General features: G+C 44.1%; 1 pseudogene; it reads right to left on the bottom strand.

Annotated features, from left to right (window-relative positions):
• Window positions 1-4,752: 4,752 nt before the first annotated feature.
• On the bottom strand, window positions 4,753-11,982 carry LOC127488087 (adenomatous polyposis coli protein 2-like; annotated as a pseudogene).
• Window positions 11,983-16,051: the final 4,069 nt, after the last annotated feature.

The following is a 16,051-nucleotide window of genomic DNA, read 5'->3' as shown; positions in this document are numbered from 1 at the left end:
AATACACAGAGAATATAGTCACTTCTGATATGTGTGTTTGGGAAAAGTTAAATTTAAGCCTTTTTCAGTTCAGTAGGATTTCACAGTTATTAAAGTGAGTTTCCCTGAGGCGTTCCTTTATACAACACAAAAATTTTTGAAAAGAAGAAAAGAAATAAAATATGGCCTGGTCTGTTAATCATGATTAGTAGCAACAGGATTGGATTTTTCTTGCTTTTACCACCCAAAACCAGCTAATGAAGTGTTGCTGCAGCATTCCTGATTATTTTAATTTTATTTATTTATATTTTTTATTTTCTTTTGACTGGCAGAGTGGACAGTGAGAGAGAAAGAGACAGAGAGAAAGGCCTTCTTTGCCGTTGGTTCACCCTCCAATGGCCGCCGTGGCCAGCACGCTGATCCGATGGCAGGAGCCAGGTACTTATCCTGGTCTCCCATGTGGGTGCTGGGCCCAAGGACTTGGGCCATCCTCCACTGTACTCCCTGGCCACAGCAGAGAGCTGGCCTGGAAGAGGGGCAACTGGGACAGAATCCAGCACCCCGACCGGGACTAGAACCCGGTGGGGCTGCGCCGCAAGGCAAAGCATTAGTCTAGTGAGCTGCGGCGCCGGCCAATTCCTGATTATTTTAAAAGGGAAACCTGAGGTCTGAGGTGAACTCATTTTCTTTCTTTCTTTCTTTCTTTCTTTCTTTCTTTCTTTCTTTCTTTCTTTCTTTTTTTGACAGGCAGAGTGGACAGTGAGAGAGAGAGAGACAGAAAGAAAGGTCTTCCTTTGCCGTTGGTTCACCCTCCAATGGCCGCCACGGCCAGCGCGCTGCGGCCGGCGCACCACGCTGATTCGATGGCAGGAGCCAGGAGCCAGGTGCTTTTCCTGGTCTCCCATGGGGTGCAGGGCCCAAGGACTTGGGCCATCCTCCACTGTACTCCCTGGCCACAGCAGAGAGCTGGCCTGGAAGAGGGGCAACCAGGACAGAATCCGGAGCCCCGACCGGGACTAGAACCCGGTGTGCCAGCGCCCCAAGGCGGAGGATTAGCCTAGTGAGCCGAGGCGCCGGCTGAACTCATTTTCAATAAGCATGAAATCCTTCTGTACTTAAAAAGACTTAAATTTAACATTTCCCAAATACATATATCAGATATGTAGGTATTGTCTGTATTATTATTTTTTTTGACAGGCAGAGTGCATAGTGAGAAAGAGAGAGAGAGAGAAAGGTCTTCCTTTTGCCATTGGTTCACCCTCTAATGGCCGCCACGGCCAGCGACCTGTGGCCAGCGCATAACGCTGATGTGAAGCCAGGAGCCAGGTGCTTCTCCTGGTCTCCCATGGGGTGCAGGACCCAAGCACTTGGGCCATCCTCCACTGCACTCCCAGGCCACAGCTGAGATTTGGCCTGGAAGAGGGGCAACTGGGATGGAATCCGGTGCCCGGACCAGGACTAGAATCCGGTGTGCCTGCACAGCAGGTGAAGGATTATCCTATTGAGCTGCCATGCTGGCTATTTTGTATCTTAAAGGAAAACATGAGACTACCTCACTTTCAAACTGGGAAATGCTTCTGTACTGAAAAAGACTTAAGTTTAACTTTTTCCAAATGCTTATAACAGAAGTGTGGGTGTTCTCTATACATTTCTAAGAATATCAACTCAGATATGGGGTGTGTTTTTATCTTATGGTATACCAGGTCAAAAGTTTTGTTATTGTGTTAAAAATAGATTCATATATTTTATAAACTGAAAACCATGAATGGAATGGCACATAGCCAAAAGGATAAGTGAGAGCAGAAAGCCAAAACAATAAAAAATGAGGAATTCCAGAGGTGAAATGCATGAGCTATGATTTAAAAAAAATTCCATATCCAATTACATGAATTCAATTATTGACAGGAAGGCCAAAAAAATAAACTAAATTTCTTAAATACAAAGTAAAATGTAAAATATAAAATAAAAATATAAAAGGAAATTTAAAAAAAGAAAATTTTACCTGGTTACTAAATGTGTTAATAGCAACAGAACTGCATTGTATTCACTTGTATCATCCAAAACCAGCCAATGAAATGTTCCCTTAGGTTTCCTGATTTTCCTAAAAGGAAAAAAGGAAAATGTGAGACAAACTCAGTTTAATCCCCGAAAAGTTCTTCTGCACTGAAAAAAGTTTAAATTTAAGTTTTCCCTAATGCATATATCAGAATTTAAGGTGTTCTCTGTATATTTTTTAAGACTAATATTTCAGATGCTAGATTTTTTTTTGAATCGTAAATAATACCATGCCAAATGTGTTGTTGTTGATGACAGGAAAAACACATAATATGTTTAAAAAATGGGGATTGATGAGAAGAAATTCATATAAATCTTTTTATAATAAGATAATAGGCATTTTATAATATGGAATTCTAGGTTTGTTTTATTGTTTTGGCATCCAGCAGCCACTTTTTTTTTTTTGTTTATGGGAGTTTCCCCACATTTTTTCTCATTTGTAAAATTATTTATTTGTTTATTCATTTGTTTTTTTTATTGATTCTGTCAAACAAAACACATTTGATATAGTATCCCTTATGATTAAAAAAATACCAAAAAATTTGAGTTTTATCATTACACAACTACAGGGAACTCCTACGCTTATGATCTATCTGTCTAGGAAATGTGAAATTTAAGCCTTTTGTAGAAGAGAAATATTGAAAGCTTCTCCAAAATGAGTTTCTTTGTTTCTTTTTTTGTATTTTTTCATGAATTATATTTCACTTTTTTATAAATATTATTATGTTATATTTTGGCTTTATACCCAATAATGGAATTCAGGAAATAAATTTTTTATTTTATCAGGACTCAGGTATTTTACCTTCTGGAATCCTAGGTTTGTTTGTTGGTTTTGACTTCAAGGAGCTGCCTTTTCCTTTGTTTACAGGCTGTTAACCATATTTTTTCTGGTTTTAAATTTATTTGTTTATTCATTATTTATTCTGTCAAAAACAACACATTTGACATAGTATCTCTTGTGATACAATCAAATTCAATAAATATTGATTTTGTGAGTTGAAAAGTGCAGGGAACACCTACCCTTATGATATGTGTCTGGGAAAAGTGAGATTTAGGGCTTTTGAAGAAGAAAAGGATTTAAATTTCTGCAAAATGAATTTGACTGCAGTTTCCTTATTAAAATCAGTCAGAACGCTAAAGAAGCCTCTCCAGGTTTTGGTGGCCCAAAGCAGAAAAATCTGAATCTCTTTTTGCTATGCTGCACATCAGTTCTGGCTACAGCCTCTGTTTGTTTATTTATTTTTTTTTGGTATTTTTTCAGGTATTACATTTCATTTTGGATTATAAATTTTATTATGTTACATTTTGGCTTCATGCAGGATAAGGGTAATCAGATAATTTTTTAAATCAGGGCACACGTATTTTATCTTATGGAATTCTAGGTTTGTTTTATTGTTTTGGCTCCAGCAGATGTTTTTCCTTTGTTTATGGGCTGTTCCCCACCTTATATCTTGTTTATATTTATTTGTTTATTCATTTATTCTGTCAAAAACAACAAAAATACAACTAGTAGGAGTTTCATGATTAGAAAACTACATAGAACACCTACTCTTTTGAACTTTGTGTCTGAGAACAGAGAAATTTAAGCATTTTGAGAAGGAATTTAAATTTCTCTAAAATGAGTTTGACTGCAGTTTTCTTGTTAAAATCATCTGGAATACTAAAGCAATGTGACAGGTTTTAGGTGGCACAAACCAGAAACATCTGGTTCTTTTTGCATAGCTCCATACCAGATCTGGCTACAACCTCTTTGCTGGTTTGTTTGTTTGTTTGCTTTGCATTATTTTCATGAATCACATTTGATTTTTGTTTATAAATTTTAGTATGTTACAATTTGGCTTCATGCTAGATAACAAAATTCATGTATTTAGCTTAATTTTCCTTTTTTAATCAGTACATAGTAATTTTACCTTCCAGTTCCAATTTTTCTTTGTTTATGTGCTATTCCGCACTTTTTTCTAACTTAAAATTTGTTTATTCATTTGTTTATTTATTTATTCTGTCAAAAAAACAACTCATTTGACTTTTGTATTGCTTATGATACAAAAACACAACAAATTGTCTTTTTATGATTTGAAAACTACAGGGAACAACTACCCTTATGATCCATGAGTCTGAGAAAAGTGAAATTTAAGCCTTTGTAGAAGGGAAGCATTTTAAGTTTCTGCAAAACAAGTATGATTGTGGTTTACTTGTTAAAATAATTTGGAATGCTAAAGCAACTGGGCCAGTTTTGGGTGGCACAAACCAGAAAAATCTGGTTTGCTTGTTGCAAAGCTCTGTATCAGATCTAGCTACAGCCTCTGGCTACAGCCTCTTTGTTTCTTTTTGCATTTTTCATATATTCTTTCATTTTGGGTTATAAATTTTAGTATGTTACATTTTGCCTTCATTCCAGATAATAGAATTCAGGTCATTGGATTTAATATTTTTTAATGAGGAAACAGATATTTTACCTTCTTTAATTCTAGGTTTGTTTTTTTGTTTTGGCTTCCAGCAAACGATTTTTTCTTTGTTTACAGGCTGTTCCTTACATTTTTTCTGGTTTTAAATCTATTTAATTCTGGACCTTTCTCTCTCCCTCTCTCTCACTGTCCACTCTGCCTGTCAAGAAAGAAATAGAGAGAGAGAAAGGAGAGAGAGAGAGGCCGGTGCCTGCGCCTGGTGCTGTGACCTGGAAGTGCACCCGCACGCCTGGCGCCTACAGCCCAGTGGTGCTCAGGTGGGAGTCAGCGCCGTGTCCGCTCCTGCCGAGAGCCTGCACGAGCTGTGATGCTGCTGGCTGAGCCTGAGGGAGACCCAGCGGCCCCAGGGCCAGGCCGGGATCAGGAGAGGCTGCCGCGCCATTTCCCAGGCGCGTATCTCTTCTTCAGCCCCTTCCGGAAGCAGCGGCCTTGGCGGGCCTCTGTCCCGCCAGCAGACCGGACCCCCTTGGAGGTGAGTGACGCGCGGCTGTTGCGGTTTCCCACTGGGGTTCTTCGCTACTGGCGTGCCTGTTGCTCCTGGGTCCCGACGGTGCGAGTGGCATCGCGGTCGTGCTGTGCGAGAGCAGAGGTGGCTCTGTCTCCTCCCGGAATGGCCCCGTGTTCCTGTCTGCTTTTTGATGGCCCAGCTGCCCTGCTCTAGACCTCTGAGACTGTGGACTGGAGGAACAAGGGCGAAAATGCTAGTCCGTTTCCTGGTCTAGGAGGACAGTTTCGGGTTCCTCGCATTTGGTGTGATGGTAGGGCTCTGTGGATTTTCCGTAGTGCTTTTTGATTATTATTTTGGTAAGGTTGGTAGTAATGTCCTTGCTGTCATTTCTGTTGTTAAGTCACTGGAGTCTGGTCTCTTTTTTCCCCCTGTTTCCTGTGGATAAACGTTTTGTCAGTTTCACTGAGTTTTCAAGAACTGTATTTTGGCAGGCGCTGTGGCTCACTAGGCTAATCCTCTGCTTGTGGCGCCGGCACACCGGGTTCTAGTCCCAGTTGGGGCACCTGATTCTCTCCCGGTTGCTCGTCTTCCAGTCCAGCTCTCTGCTGTGGCCCGGGAGTGCAGTGGAGGATGGCCCAAGTGCTTGGGCCTGCACCCCATGGGAGACCAGGGGAAGCACCTGGCTCCTGCCTTTGGATCACCGTGGTGCGCTGGCTGTAGTGCACCAGCCGGGGCGGCCATTGGAGAGTGAACCAATGGCAAAGGAAGACCTTTCTCTCTGTCTCTCTCTCTCACTGTCCACTCTGCCTGTCAAAAAAAAAAATCAAAAACAAAAATCTATTTAATTCTTATTTATTTATCTATCTATCTATTTATCATTCTGACAAAAACAACAACACATTTGACATAGTAAACTTATGTTACAAAAAACACAATTTGTAGTTTTATGATTAGAATATTACAGGTAACATCTACCCTTATACTCTACGTGTGTGGGAAAAATGAAATCTAAGCCTTTTTTAGAAGAGAAGTATTTTAATTTCTCCAAAACATGTTTGACTGTGGTTTTCTTGTTAAAATCATTCAGAATGCTAAAGCAACATCAGTGGATTTCAGTGCCACAAATGAGGGAAGTTCACTGCTATTGTTGCTAACCTCCATATCCAATCTGGCTATAGCTGCTTTGTCTTGCATTTATTTCATGTATTGCATTTCATTTTGATTTATTTTATTCTGCTACATGTTGGCTTCCTGTTGGATTATTGAATCCTTATGATTGGTTAAATTGTCTTTTCAATCAGGGAATAGGAATTTTACCTTTTGTAATTCTAGGTTTTTTATTGTTTTGGCTACCAGCAGATGATTTGTCCTTTGTTTACGGGCTCTTACCCACATTTTTTCTAGTTTTAAATCTATTTGTTTACTGATTTGTTTATTTATCCTTTCAAAAACAACAACACACATGATATAGTATCCCTTAGAATACAAAAAACACAACAAATGGGAATTTTTGATTAGAAGCATACAGGAAGCACCTATCCATATGATTTATATGTCTAAGAAAAGTGAAATTTAAGCTGTTTGTACAAGAGGAGGATTTTACATTTCTCCAAAATGGGTTTGACTGTGTTTTTTTTTTTTTTGATAAAATGCTTTGGAATAGTAAATCAACTTGGTTGGTTTTCAGTGGCACAAACCAGAATAATTACTTCTCTTGGTCATAACCTCCATATCAGATCAATGACAACCTCTTTGGGTTTTTTTTTTTTGGTATACATTTTATGTATTACATTTCATTTTGGTTTATAATTTTGTTATGTTATATTTTGGCTTCATGTTGGATAATGGAATCCTGGTAATTTGATTAACTGGTCATTTGAATCAGGACACATGAATTCTACCTTCTGGAATTCTGGGTTAGTTTTATTGTTTTGTCTTCCATCAGCCATTTTTTTCCTTTGTTTATGGGCTATTCACACGTTTTTCTGGTTTGTAAATTTACTTGTTTGTTTATTCATTTGCTTATTTATTCTATCAAAAACAAAGACACATTAGACATAGTATCCCTTAATACAAAAGAACAGAATAATTTGGATTTTTATCATTCTAAAACTATAAGGAACAGCTACCCTATGCTCTATGTGTCTGGGAAAAGTGAAATTTAAAAGACTTTTCTAGAAGAGAAGGATTTTAGTGTCTCCAAAACGAGTTTAACTGGTTTTCTGGTTAAAATTATTCAGAATGGTAAAGCATCTTGGCTAATTTTGGATGCAAAAACCAGAGAAATCCTGGCCGCCAGGCACTGCCCTCCCCGGCCCGGCCCTGGGCTGGCACCTGTTCCTGCACATGGAGAGCTGCAGGGAGGGGCCCGTGGATAGAGCAGACCCCAGGGACAGGAGTGAGTCAGACTCGGAGAAGGCCGCCTGGTGCAGCCACATGATGATGGAGCTGCCGCCCTCCTGGATGGTGCACCACTGGACGCTGTCCAGGTCCAAGGCCTGGTCTGAGCCGGCCGCCTCCTCGAGGCAGTCCTGGGGTGCCTCTGCTGGTCACTGGTCCTGCCCAGAGCCTGGGCCTTGCGGCACCTGGGCAGGGCTAAGCCGATGCAGCAGCGCAGGAGCTCCTACTCTGAGCACGGGCTGGGGGAGCTGTCATCCCTACCTCCCTGGCGCGGGGCCTGGGGGACAGTAGGCTCTGGGACTCCCAGGTGGCTGGCCTGGCCGGCTGCTCACAGGGCTCAGGCTCGCTGAGCGAGCTGGCCGAAGAGCTCAGAGAATAGCAAGGTGGGGGTCTCCTTGGCGATCAGCCGGGGCTGGGCTGGGGTGGGGGGGCGGCTGGGCCTGAGAGGCCGCCTTGGCTGGGGCCCGGGCCTCCTTCCCGCCCCGCCTCAGGGCCCGCGGGATCGTGGACAGTCACCGCAGGTGCGGCCCGGCAGAGGAGGGCGCCTCCTCAGAGTCCTAGAAGCAGTACACGGCCTCCTTGGTGGACGTCCTGAGGCACAGGGACTGCCTCCCCCCTCCACCCCAGCCTGGTCCAAGTGGGCACTTGCGGGCTGGCCCAGGGGCAGCTCCAGCCCGGTCCAGCTCCTGACTGTGCCCCGGCTCTGCTCCGGGCTCCAGCCACCGCCCCCGGCTTTGAGCCGGTTTCTGGAGATCTGGCTGGCTGGGGCCGCGAGGCCGGGGGGCTCCCGCCTGTCCAGCCAGCCTCAGGGCTGCTCCCTGGTGGGCCCTTGCAGGGTCTCCTCGCTGAGGGAGGTGGCGCTGGAGAAGCTGACCGGAGTGCCCTCGGCCGAGTTGGTGCACGAGTCTTCCTCCTGGGCCCGGGTGGGCACCAGCATGTAGACAGGGATGGGCAGTGCCCGGTGGCTGGGCACCAGTGCCAAGGCCACCGTGCAGAGCTGTACAGGCACGGCCGCCCTCAGGCACTCATGCAGCAGCTCCAGCTCCTGGTCCGCGGCCATGCGGGTGCGGGAGCCCGCGGGTGCCGGCCCCTCCTGGCGTCCAGCGGCCTCTTCTCACTGACGGTGGCTGGCGTGGAGGTTGGGGCAGGTGGGCAGCAGCAGCCCCAGCTCCAGGTCCTGCTGCACGTAGTGCTCGTGCAGGGCCAGCGCACTGCGTCTGGAGGCGCAGAAGTTCTCGTCCAGCTTCTTCACGGTGAAGCGGATGCTGCAGGCGTCCAGCTCAGAAGGCAGGCGGCAGGGCTGCCGGCAGTTGGGGATGTCCAGGAAGCACTTCCCGTAGCTCTCCCACTGCAGGCTGACCTGGCTGCCCTTGGGCTGGCCGGGCTGCGTGGCCGGCGGCGTCTTACTGTTGCTGGGCGACATGGTCTGCCCAAGGCTATTGGGCAGCTCCCTGGGGCTCACCATGCTGCTGCCCAGTCCGCCTCAGGGGTCACTGGGGGTGGAACTGGCGATGGCTGGGATCTCTTGAAGCTGCCCAGGGAGCTCACGGAGCTGCAGTGGCTCAGTACCTGCGGCGTCTCCTGCACACAGTTCTCCGACGAGCTGGACAGCATGGCGTCCTCCATGCCCAGGCCCCAGCCACAGCCCCGCCAGCGGGCCTGGATGGCCATGGGTAGGGAGGCAGCCCCTGGCCCACGTTATGCCCGGTCGAACTCCGCCTCTTTGGGGCTGGCCTCCTCCAGGCCTGTGGGGAGCAACTGGGAGCAACCCGGACTGGACTGAGTTACTGGAATTAAGACTTATTCTATGCATCTGCTCTCCCACAATATGGCGCTGGGAGAGGAGAAAACAGCTTCTACACAGCTGCCTCCAGTTCAGCCAATAAACTGTAGGACTTGCTCCTGATTGGAGGAGAGCAGCGTACTCGGCGTGTGGGCAGCCGAGTTGGGATTGGCGGAGGAGGACTATAAAGGAGGAGAGAGACGGCATGCACCAGGAACATCTAAGGGGAACATCTAAGGGGAACACCTGTGCAGCCCCCAAGAGAGCCGGCCGGCAGTGTGCCGCTCCCCTGCGGAAGTGGGGAAAGTGGCCAGGGGGAACCACCCTTCCACGGAGGTGGAAGGGACAGTAGCCAACCCGGGAAGAACCAGCAGCAAACCCGGGGAGGGCCGAGCAGACGAAAGAACAGTGCAGGGTTCAGTGTCGCTCCTCCACGAAAACGGGGAGCGACACAGGCCCTCGAGGGAGGAGTCGCTGTCCAGGTCTCTGGCCTCGCTGGGGGTGAGGCGTCCGGCCAAGGACAGCGAGCTGCAGCGGGTCAGCAAGAGGGGCCCCTCCTGCGCCACCAGCCTCTGCAGCGGCCTGTTGGCCGTGGCCGGCCAGCCGGCTCCCAGCTTCTCGGGCACCTGCTCAGGCCCTCAGACAGCAGCCAGTGCTGCTTCCAGGCCCTGGGGGCCACCTGGGGGCCGCCAGGATTCCTGGTGCCTGCCCTGCCCGCGGCCTCCAGCAGAGGCACTTTCTGATAGGTGGGCGACAGCTTGATGGTGCGCACGCGGGCGTTGGCGCCGGCGGCGTCCCGGGTGGGCCCACGGTCGAGCCGAGCGGGCCACGGCTGCCTGCCCAGGAGCTCCTTGCAGTGCTTGGGCAGCGCGGCAAGCGGGCAGGTCCTCATGTGCTCCCGCGGGCAGTAGCCGTCACTGCTGCTGCTGCTGTTGAGGCTGTCGTCGGACAGGCTGGCATGAGCTGCCTTGAGCAGCAGGGGATGCGCCTGCCCTCCCCACCCCACCCCACCCCACCCCACAACTGCCCGGGATCCTCGGAGCTGAGGCTGAAGCTGTAGTCAGACGAGGTGTGCAAGGCCGAGATGTCCTCCATTAGATGGTCGATCTGTGGACCGCCAGCACCAGCTTGGTTTGGGCCTTGGCCGCCACAACAGCCTTGCCGCCCTCTTCCTTCTCGGGCTCCAGACTGCGGCGGGCTGGTGGGGTGCGGCCAGTGCCTGGCCCTGCAGGAAGGGGCTGCCCAGGAAGAGGGAGAGCACGGCTGGGCTGGCGGGCTCCGCAGTGGTGGCGGCCAGGGAGGGCGCGTCGTGGTCGTCATCGAAGCAGCCCCAGTCGGAGGCGTAGTACCACGCCAGCCCATCCAGGTGCCACAGGGGCAGCAGTGGCTTCTTGGCGGCGGCTGCAACCTCGGCCTCCGCCTCGGCCAGGGCCTGCTTCTCCAGGTGGCCGAGCGCCTGCACCAGGTGCCGGGTGTCAAGCTCTGCCTCTAGTGCCCGCTGCTTGCACACACAGAGGCTGGGCACGCAGGTGCCGGGGGACATGGCCGTGGCGGCTGCCTGGTGCCTGGCGGGCTGGTAGGCCAGCAGGTTGTTCAGGGCAGCGGCATTGCCCATGGCGATCATTTTGTGCCCGGAGTGCACCAGGTTGCGCAGCATGCCCACGGCACCCAGGTCCCACAGCAGCTCCTGGTCTCACGTGCTGCAGGCTGACAGGTTCCAGAACATGCAGCATGCGTCGCTCACAATGGTCAGGCTGTGTGAGGTCAGGTGCTGCAGCAGCTTCTGCAGGCAGTTGTGGTCACGGAGCACCTGCCTGGGTGGGGGAGGGTGGAGGCGGGGTCAGGTGTAGCTGGAACAGACCCTCCGGGCATAGGGTGGCTAGAGTAGACGGCTCTGCCCCACCCTCTGAGGATTGGGCGGCCTTTGTGGGCATTTGGGGGCGTGGACCAGCAGGTGGGAGGGGTGGTGGTGGTATGTCTCTGTGTTTCTCAAATACATTCTAAATTAAAATTCAAAAAAAACCTCAGCGAAATCCAGTTCTCTTGTTTCAAATTTCCATATCAGATCTGGATACTGATCTTGGTTTGTTTGTTTTACATTTTTTCATGTGCTATATTTCATTTTGGTTTATAAATTTTATTATGTTACCTTACGCTTCATGCTGGATGATGGAATTCAGGTACTGGGTTAATGATGTTGTTTTAATCAGGAATTCTAGGTTTGTTTTATTGTTTTGGCTACCAGCAGAATATTTTCCTTTGTTTATGGGCTGTTCTCCAGATTTTTTCTGTTTTTAAATTTATTTGTTTATTCATTTGTTCATTTATTTATTCTGTCAAAAACAAACAAAAAAAAACAAACAAAGAGAGGCTCTAGACAGCTCTGATATGGAGGTGATCAACAAGAGAACTGTATTTTTTTTTGTTTGTGCCACCCAAATCTGGGAAAATTGCTTGAGCATTCTGAATGAGTTTGGGAAGAAAACCTCAGTTAATCTCAATTTAGAGAAACATAAAACCTTCTCTTCTACAGAGGGCTTAAATTTCAATTTTTCCAAACAAATAGATCATAAGAGTAGGTGTTTCCTGTAGTTTTCTAATCATAAAATGACAATTTGTTGTGTTTCTTTGTATCGACAGTGATACTATTTCTAATGTATTGTTTTTCATAGAATAAATAAATAAGCATACAAATAAATTTAAGACAAGGAAAAATTTGGGAATAGTCCATAAACAAAGAAATATGCAGCTGCTGGAAGCCAAAAAAAATACCTGGAATTGAAGAATTAAAATGCTTGAACCCTGATTAAAAAAGAAAATCAATCCAATTACCTGAATTGTATTATCGGCATGAAGGCAAAATGTAACATAGTTAAAATATAAACCAAAAGGAAATGGAATTGATGAATAAAATTCCAAAAATACTAAGAAACAAAGATTTTGTTCCCAGATCTGATATGGAGCTTTGCAAAAAGAACTGGATTTTTTCTGGTTTGTTGTACCCAGAACAGATCAAGTTGCTTTATAATTCTGAATTATTTTAACAAGGAAATCACAGTCAAACTTGGTTTGTGAGACTTAAAATTCCTCTCTACTACAAAAGGCTTAAATTTCACTTTTCCAGACACATTGATCATAAGGGTAGGTGTTCCTTGTAGTTTTCTAATCATAAAACTCTAATTTCTTGGGTTTTTTGTACAATAGGGATACTATGTCAAGTGTGTTTTTCTGACAGAATACACAAATAAACAAAGAAAAAGGCAGCAGCTGGAAGCCAAAGCAATAAAACAAACTTAGAATTCCAGAAGGTAAAAAACCTACACACTGATTAAAGAGGAGCATATTCATTTACTTAAATCCATTATCTGGCATGATGACAAAATGTAACGTAATAAAATTTATAAACCAAAATGCAATGCAATACATGAAAAAATACCAAAAACACCCCACCACAGACAAAGAGGCTATAGCCAGAACTGATATGGAGCTCTGTAACAAGAGAACCAGCTTTTTCTAGTCTGTGGCACCCAAAACAGGCCAAGATTGCTGATTTTGAATTCCAAATGATTTTAATAAGAAAACTGCAGTTAAACTTGTTTTAGAGACATTTAAAATTCTTCTCTCCCACTTAAATTTCATTTTTCCCATAAGATAGATCATAAGGGTAGTTTTCTAATCACAAATCTCCAATTTGCTGTTTTAGGTATCATATTGGATATTATGTCAAATGTGCTTTTATTTAGGACAGAATAAATAATTAATCCAATGAATAAACAAATAAATTTAAAATCAAAATAATGTGGTGAACAGTCCATAAACAAAGAAAATATTGACTAGTTGAAGCCAAAACAATAAAAGAAAATCTAGAATTCCAGAAGGTAAAATGCCAGTGCCCTGATAAAAAGAAAGGGTATTTGCATAATTACCAGAATTCCATTATGCGGCCTGAAGCCAAAATGTAAAATAATAAAATTTATAAGCCCAAATGAAATGAAATACCAAATAAACCAACAGTCTGCAGCCAGGTCTGATATGGAAGTTAGCAACAAGAGAACCAGATTTTTCTTGTTTGTGCAACCAAAACCCAGACGAGTTGTTTTAGGATTCCAAATGATTTAACAAGAAAATCGCAGTAAGATTCATTTTGGAGAAATTAAAATCCTTCTCTTGCACAATACAGTTAAATTTTAATTGACCCGGACGCATACATCATAAGGGTAGGTGTTCCCAAAAGTTTTCTAATCATAAAACTCCAATTTGTTGTGTTTTATTGTATCATAAGTGATACAATGTCAATTTTATTGTTGTTTATGACAGAATAAATATATAAACAAATGAATAGATTGAAAACAAGGAATAAAAGGGGCAATAGCCCATTAACAAAGGAAAAGTTGGCTGCTGTAAGGGAAAATAAGAAAACGAAAGTAGGATTGCAGAAGGTGAAATGCCTGAGACCTGATTAAAAAAAGAAAATTAATTCAATTACCAAAATTCTTTAATCTGGCATGAAGTCAAAAAGTAACATAATAAAATATATAAACTAAAATGAAATATAATGCATTAAAAATACTTAAAAAGGCAAATAAACAAAGAGGCTGTATCCAGATCTGATATAGAGTTTTGCAATGAGAGAACCAGATTTTTCTCCTTTGTGCCACACAAAAAAAGTGTGTAACAGCCCATAAACAGCTGGCTGCTGGAAGCCAAAACAATAAAACAAACGTATGATTCCAGAAGGTTAAATGCCAGTGCCCTGATTAAAGAAGACCATTTTTACAATTACCAGGATCCCATTATGTAGAATGAAGTCAAAATGTAACATATTAATATTTATAAGCCAAGGCCAGCACCGCGGCTCACTAGGCTAATCCTCCGCCTAGTGGCGCCGGCACACCGGGTTCTAGTCCCGGTCAGGGCGCCGGATTCTGTCCCGGTTGCCCCTCTTACAGGCCAGCCCTCTGCTGTGGCCAGGGAGTGCAGTGGAGGATGGCCCAGGTGCTTGGGCCCTGCACCCCATGGGAGACCAGGAAAAGCACCTGGCTCCTGGCTCCTGCCATCGGATCAGCGCGGTGCACCGGCCGCAGCGCGCTGGCCGCGGCAGCCATTGGAGGGTGAACCAACGGCAAAGGAAGACCTTTCTCTCTGTCTCTCTCTCTCACTGTCCACTCTGCCTCTCAAAAAAATATTTATAAGCCAAAATGAAATGTAATGCATTAAAATGCAAAACAAACAAAGAGGCTGTAGCCAGATCTGATATAGAGCTTAGTAACAGGAGAACTGATTTTCTGGTTTCTGCCTCTCAATACTGGCCAAGGGGCTTCAGCATTTCAAATGATTTAAACAAAAAAATTGTAGTCAAATTCATTTTGGAGAAACTTAAAATCCTTCTCTTCTTCACTTTTCCCAGACACATAAATCATAAGGGTAGGTGTTCCCTGTAGTTTACTAATCATAAAACTCCAATTTAATGTGTTTCTTGTATCATCAGTGATACTATGTCAAATGTGGTTTTGTTTTTAAAAGACTAAATAAACAAATGAATAAACAAATAATTAAATTTGAAACAAGCAAAATTTTGGTGAACAGCTCAAAAACAAAGGAAAATACAGCTGTGGTAAGCCAAAACAATAAAACAAATAAGGATTCCAGAATGAAAAAATGTGTGAGCCCTGATATATATATATATATATATATATATATATATGTATCCAGGTAATTAGATAAATAATATGAATGTGTATTATATATTATACATATAATAATTAATATATATATTCAGGTACTTAGATAAATTATATACATATAAATATAATTTATCTAAGTACCTGAATTCCATTATCCAACATGAAGCCAAAATGTAACATAATAAAGTTTATAAACCAAAATGAAATGTAATACATGAAAAAATTGCAAAACAAAGAGGCTGTACACAGTTCTTACACAGAGCTTTGCAAAAAGAGAATCTCAATTTTCAGGTTTGTGCCACCCAAAACCAGGCACATTGCTTCAGCATTCTGAATGATTTTAAAAATAAAATTCCATGGAAATTTGGAGAAAATTAAAATCATGTTCAACAAAAGGATTAAATTTCCCTTTACCCAAACATAGAGATAAAAATTGTGTTTACTGTATTTTTCTAATCATAATACTCCAATTTGCTTTTTATTGTATCATAAGTGATACTATGTCAAATGTGTTGTTTTTGACAGAATAAATAAACGAATGAATAAACAAATAAATAAATTTAAAATGAGAAAATATATAAGGAACAGTCCATACACAAGAAAAAATAGCTATTAGAAGTCAGAATAATAATAATAATAGGGATTATATCAAACTGAGAAGTTCCTGTACTGCAAAAGAAACAGTCAGGAAACTGAAGAGGCAACTGACAGAATGGGAGAAAATTTTTGCAAATTATGCAACTGATAAAGAATTAATAACCAGAATCTACAAAGAGGTCAAGAAACTCCACAACAACAAAACAAACAACCCACTTAAGTGATGGGCCAAGCACCTCAATAGACATTTTTCAAAAGAGGAAATCCAAATGGCCAACAGGCACATGAAAAAATGTTCAGGATCTCTAGCAATCAGGGAAATGCAAGTCAAAGCCACAATGAGGTTTCACCTCACCCCAGTTAGAATGGCTCACATACAGAAATCTACCAACAACAGATGCTCGCAAGGATGTGGGGCAAAAGGGACACTAACCCACTGTTTGTGGGAATGCAAACTGGTAAAGCCACTATGGAAATCAGTTTGGGGATTCCTCACCAACCTGAATATAGCCATAATATAAGACCCAGCCATCTCACTCCTTGAAATTTACCCAAAGGAATTTAAATTGGCAAATAAAAGAGCTGTCTGCACCTCAATGTTTATTGCAGCTCAATTCACAATAGCTAAGACCTGGAACCA

The sequence above is a fragment of the Oryctolagus cuniculus genome, chromosome 12 (assembly GCF_051225735.1).
Source record: "Oryctolagus cuniculus isolate XC-2025 breed Fujian yellow rabbit chromosome 12, ASM5122573v1, whole genome shotgun sequence".
Lineage (NCBI taxonomy): Eukaryota > Metazoa > Chordata > Mammalia > Lagomorpha > Leporidae > Oryctolagus > Oryctolagus cuniculus.
This window is presented reverse-complemented; position numbering and strand designations above follow the sequence as displayed.